A 6418-nucleotide genomic window follows, 5' to 3' on the forward strand; every position below is an offset into this window, starting at 1 on the left:
TTCTCAAAACTCTTTAGTTTAGATTTTAGAAAAATTATTTCCTTGTAAAAATCCTTCAAGCCCTCGAGGGTGTGTCTTAATCCGTCAAACCAAGGCTCTGATACCAACTTGTAACATCCTAATTTTCGAGGCCAAAAATTTCATTTTTAATTACGAGATTCATTACATAGTTTACCAAATATTGCCAATGTCATATCAATTTATAAAATAAAAACCATAAAAACGTGTCTGAATACCATGTCATCAAAAGTAATAAAAATCAGAGGACAATCCCAGAGATCTCTACGCGGAATCCATATGAGTGTGTGTGTGTGTGTGTGTGATGCGCTGCTACACTTCTGACTCCTTCCCCTTGGACGAAGAGGTACATGAAACCAAAACTAAAATTGTAAGCACAAAGCTTAGTGAGTTCCCCCATCATACCACATACCATACATAGTACATACTGTCAGGCATATCCGGGTGCCTGACCTACCCCTTCAGTCCTCTCGAACGGTAACCGTGCCTAGCATACCTGGGTGCTGGCCTACCGCTTCGGTCCTCTCGACCGGTAACCTAGCCTAGCATATCTGGGTGCTGGCCTACCCCTTCGGTCCTTTCGACCGGTAATCGGGGAATATTCACCCCTCTACTACTACTATCGCATAAAATCGTAGCACATAATATAACTAACATGACTGGGCATTACTACCTCTTTGGTGCTTTCGACCGATACCGAAGTCTATCCTTCCTTTATAATCATATAACACATCACATCATATCATACTAGCATGTAATCATAACGTAGCACACATACCAGACAATTATCATGAAGATAACCATCTCAACTATAATTCATACTAGTGGGTCGGCCTTGGTGCGTTATACCCACTTCTACTGGAAGTTAACTCACCTCGATGTCGTGTAGAATCAGCGTAGTCCTCGGCACGGGTATCAACTCGTCTCGACTCCACAATCCCTACACAACGATCTTTCTCAATTATTATGCATACTAATAACCCTTACAGGAGTCAACCCAAACTCAATCAAAGTCAACATTGGTCAAAGTCAACACCCAGTTGACCTAACTCGCCTAGTTGGTCTACCAACTCGTCGAGTCCATACTTCACTAACCCGATCCAACCCCGACTCCACTCGTCGAGTCTGGCAAGAACTAAACGGTTTATCCTTCATTCAAAACATTGGGACCATCTTCATCCGACTCGCTGAGTTCCTCCTTGAACTCGGTGAGTTCATCTCCCTCTTAAGAATGTGTTCAGTTTACGACTCGTCGAGTTGTATAAACAACTCGTCGAGTCCATCTTTAAAGAATGGGAGATTGCCTTGGACTCGCCGACTCTGTTCATACACTCGTCGAATCCCATGATTCCCAGGTCCTTTTCGTGTCTAAACATCTACGGTACTTTACTCCCTAACAACCGCTCCTTCCATAGAAAGGATTTGATGGTCAATACACCGCGACTCGTCGAGTCCCAAGAACAACTCATCGAGTCCATCCTTGACCAACAATATATAGTAAATTTAAATGGGTCTTAACACCACAAAATCATAGATCTGGCCTCCTAATGTCCATTTCATACGTAAAGTTTTCAACTTGCTACACATGCAAGGGGTCTTTGGCCCAAAAGGCCATAAAAGATGGCCTCCAAGGTGCATAGGGTGTCCGTGGCAGCAAAATGGGCACCTTTGTGCCATGAAACCCCCCATTAGACCTAGATCTAAAGCATACACTGACTTCCAACACTTAGTCTCGAATACAACCTTTCTAGGGCTTAGAAAGATGTAGGAAAAGGCCCAAAAATCAAGATCTATAGACAAATGTTCAGCTTCATACCTCCAATAAGCTAAAACTAAGCTCCAAACTCTGGATCTTCTTGTTTCCCCTTGGTCTCCCAAGTCACTTTCTCCTTTCCAATCGTCAAACACAAAAAGTAGCACCACAAGGCTCAAGAACATAATAAGAACGGATAGGTTTCGATATATAGCTTTCTGGGAGTGATAGGGACGATGGAGGCTGAGATAAGGTGTTTAAATAGGGTGCAAACCCTCAAATTTAGGGTTTTAGTCAAACAACACCTACTCACCGACGCCCTCCATCAGCCACCTGCCACCATGAAATGGTGGTTGAGTTCGTGTTATGGTGTTGTGGGTGTGTGCAACGATAGTTAGGACTATAGGAGCACCTTCTGGTCGGAGATATGAAGAAAACCCCACTGCCACCACCGTGAGGTGGTAGCTGCCATCCCAAATCTATTGTTGTCACTGCCGTGAGCCATCAGGTGGGTGGCTGGAGTGTATAATACTATTTTTATTATGTGCTAGTTCGCGTATGGGATATTTTGTGTGGCTACAAAACCAAGGAAGGCATCACCACAACCGTGAGGTGGTGGCTGCCGCCACGCACCACCACATTCCACCACAAGGTGGTTGTGTGTGTATTTAGCATTATTATGTGTGTTTATTTTAGAGATTCACATTGTAAATTGTAACAAAAAATGGAACAATGGAAAGAAAGTCAAAAGCACCACTGTGAGGTGGTGGCTGACGCCTCCTGCCGCAACCACCCGCTGGGTCGGGTGGCGGTGTGCCTTGGTTTGGATTGTGACTTGTTTGGAATGTTTGGACAAAGGGACTAAAACCCTAATGGTACCAATAAAGCCCTAATTGACCTAAAAGCCCAAACATATGACTAATGTACCTAATGAACCCTAATTGATCAAAAGACCTAACTATTGGGTCTATTGAGCTAAGATGGGGTTGTAAACCCTAATTATGGTTTAGAAAACCCTAATATTGGATTTATGGGCCTTGGACTTATTAGGATCAACATTTGGGCCATTGGAATTGGATTATGTATTAAGCCCAATCACACCATATGATTTATCTAGTAGATTGGTGGACTTAATGGATTAAGTCCTTAATGGGTTAAGTGAGAAATATATAACCCTAATTGTCATTTTATTTGAAACGCTAATTGCACTTGGGTTTATTATTGGCCTTTCTATTGGGCCTTGATGATTGGGTTATTTGGGGCCATCCAAGAACAATCAATGGACTAGAATAATTGTATGGACTTTAAGGAAAGGCCCATGTGATGGGTTGGGCCCAATTTTGAAAACTGGGCCATAGATAGGCCATAGTTTGGGCCTTAATGATCATATGATATTGGGCCATTAGAACATCATATGTTGGACTTGAATAAATGGTTGGGCCTTAGAGTGAGACCATGTAAAGGTTTGGGCCCAATTTGGAAAATTGGGCCATATGTTAGGCTTTGACTCATAGTTGATTGTTGGGCCTTTGGATTGGGCCTTAGGCTTGGATCAAGCTAAGCTTGGGGTAAAGCAGTCTTTTACCCCAAGCATGGACTTATGGTTATGTATTGGAACCCAATTATTAATTGGGTGTTATTTTGATGTTGATAGTTGGGGAACCTGTCATCCAGCAACTAAGGTTGGGTCTGCGGGACTTCAGCAGTGTGAGGTGAGTTACCTTTCGGTAGAAGTGGGTCGAAGGTACCAATATCGGCCCACTAGTAGTTGATTATAGTTGAGATGATTGTATTTGTGATAATTGTCTGGTTTGCTATTACCTGATATGTTTATGTGCTAGCATGATATGCTATATGTGATAGTGATAGTAGGAGGGGAATATTTCCCAAGTTCGGTTGGTAGGACCAAAGGGTAGGTCGGGCACCCAAAATATACCTAACAGTATGTTTATGTTATGTTTTTGTGGTAGTAGTAGAGGTTGAAATAGTCCCCAGTACTCGGTTGGGATAGACCGACAAGTAAGTCAGGCACCCCACAATGGCTTGACATGGGTAAGTCAAGCACACTAGAATGGCTTGACATGAGTAGGTCAGGCACCCCAGAATTTCTTGGCAGTATGTTTATGTTATGTTATTATGTGGTAGTGATAGGGGTGAAATAGTCCCCAGTTGTCGGTTGAGATAGACGGACGGGTAAGTAAAGCACCCTAGAATAGCTTGACTTGGGTAGGTCAAGCACCCCAGAATGGCTTAACATGGGTAGGTCAGGCACCCCAGAATTTCCTGGCATTATGTTATTGTATGGTGTGTGGTATGATAGGGAACTCACTAAGATTTATGCTTGAGAAAGCAGGGACTTTACATGATCTTTTTGTCCCTAGAGTCAATATCCAGAACCTCATGGTCTATCTTGCAGTTTTGATGGTGTTTGGATTAAAACTTTGGCCTTTTGGGTTAGGGCTTGAGCTTAATCCCTTTAGGAAAGGTATTAATGGGTAAAGTTGGGAACTTTAACATTCTAGAGGCATTTCCAGTATAGATCTGGAGTATGGGGTGTAGATCTGAAGAGTAAGGGCTTAATGCATTAAGAAGGGCTAACAGACTGAAGAACTCAACGAGTTCAGAGAGGAACTCGATGAGTTGGGTCAAAGTGTCCCGATTCTATTTAAAAGGAAAAAGTCTTTGAGTTGGAGGAAAACTCGACGAGTTCGATCGCGATTTCACGATTTTATGATTCATGGGAACTCAGCGAGTTGAAGGGAAAACTCGACAAGTTAAGTCAACTCGAAGCATTGACTTTGACTTTGACCTAGACTTGAATTTGACCATATTTGACCCTAAAGTGTTATGAGTATGAAATGGTATCTAACGGGTTGTTTTGGTTTAGGGAGTGAGCAAGACTGATTCTGGGCAGAGACGTTTCAGCTATCATTCGACATTTAAAGTAAGTTTCCTCCTGGATTGAACAGGTCGAAGGCACCAATGTCGGATTGTGTATATTATGTGTGTTGATTAGTAGCTAAGTGTGGGTAAGGATCCTATCCTAGCATTATGTGAGTATGGATATGGAATGGACTGGTATGTTTTGGTTATCCTTGTTGTCTATACGATACTTGTATGTATCTCTTGATTAGCTGATTGTGGGCGGGGGCTCGTATCTCACTATTAGTCGATTGTGGGCGGGGTTCGTATCTCCTAGTTAGCCGATTGTGGGTAGGGCCCATATCTCCTAGTTAGATGAGTGAGGGTGGGGCTCGTATCTCCAAGAGTGTGGGTGGGGCCCGTATCTCCTAGTTGCATGTTATGTGTATGGTATGTGGTAGTTTGGGGGAAATTCACTAAGCTTCGTGCTTACAGATTTCAGTTTTGGTTTAAGGTACTTATGGTAGTAAAGAGAAGAGCTTGGGATGACTGCATTGCACACACCATTATGTTTTGCCTAGGATGTTTACTCTAATATATTTGACATATGTTTTGATATGGATATACCATTTATGATTTTTTGAGATACTATAACTTATGTTTTGATGAGATGATTTTGATAGGTATGATTTATTTATGATCTAAAAATGAAATTTTTGGTCCATAATTTAGGAGTGTTACACTATCTAATGAAGGTGTATGAGCTTGAAGACTTATCGAAGCCTTACGTATTAGAAATCTGCACTTTAGTAAGAAAGCCAAAAAGTATTGATTTCTGGAAGTCCAGTTGATTTTTAGATACATGTCAAAGCTAGTGGGAGAATAATTATTATGCTGGAAAGAGTATAATTGTTATATTGGTAGGAGAATAATTGTTATACTAAGTGTTGCAAGTATGCAATACTATTCATAGTAAACAAATGTTACAAATTTGCAAGTTGCAAGTTTCAAGATTGTTTTACTGCAGAAAGGATTTAGGGGAGAGGACACTTAACTAAAATTTCAATATTTTTGAAATTTAACTAAAATTTTAACTACTTTAACCAACCCCCTACCCCACACTTAATTTATGCAATGTCCCCATTGCATATTATGGATGATAAAGAACAATAAAATAGAGAGAGAATTGGAACAAACTCCCCTGGGATAGTAGTGCGAAGTTGATATTTCGTCTTTAAGCTCCATCTTCAATTGACTTTAGACATGGGAACATCTCATCCATGTCTTGAGTGTCAAAATCTCATGTGGTATAGCTCCAATTATAAGGGAAAATTTCTTGGAAATGCTCGGAAAATGATCTCCAAAGAAAAGAACCAATGCCCGTATCAAATGTGGTCGAATCTTGAAAATATAATTAAAGAGTGACTCGTCGAGTAGATATGCTAACTCGCCAAGTTGTAGCTTGACAGGCAGAAAAGTCGCGAAATTTCACATGGACTCGTCGAGTTCATAAGATGCACTCGACGAGTAGACCGTTGTGTGGAAAAGTTTGTATTCTGCCCAGGTCCGTTTCTGATGTATGGGGGTTATATAAACTAATACTTCCCCTCATTTTTCTTCAGTGAATAAGCACTCTATAACCCTTCTATCAATTGGACTCATAGCTTGACTCAAAACTTCATTTCCTCTCTCGCCTAGACTCGATTTCTCGCTTCATTTAGCCTTGACTCTAGACCATCACATGCAATCCTAAGCTTCAAACTGAAAAGATCAAAACAACACACA

Source organism: Lactuca saligna, chromosome 4 (assembly GCF_052625555.1).
Source record: "Lactuca saligna cultivar CGN05327 chromosome 4, ASM5262555v1, whole genome shotgun sequence".
In the NCBI taxonomy this organism is placed as follows: Eukaryota; Viridiplantae; Streptophyta; class Magnoliopsida; order Asterales; family Asteraceae; genus Lactuca; species Lactuca saligna.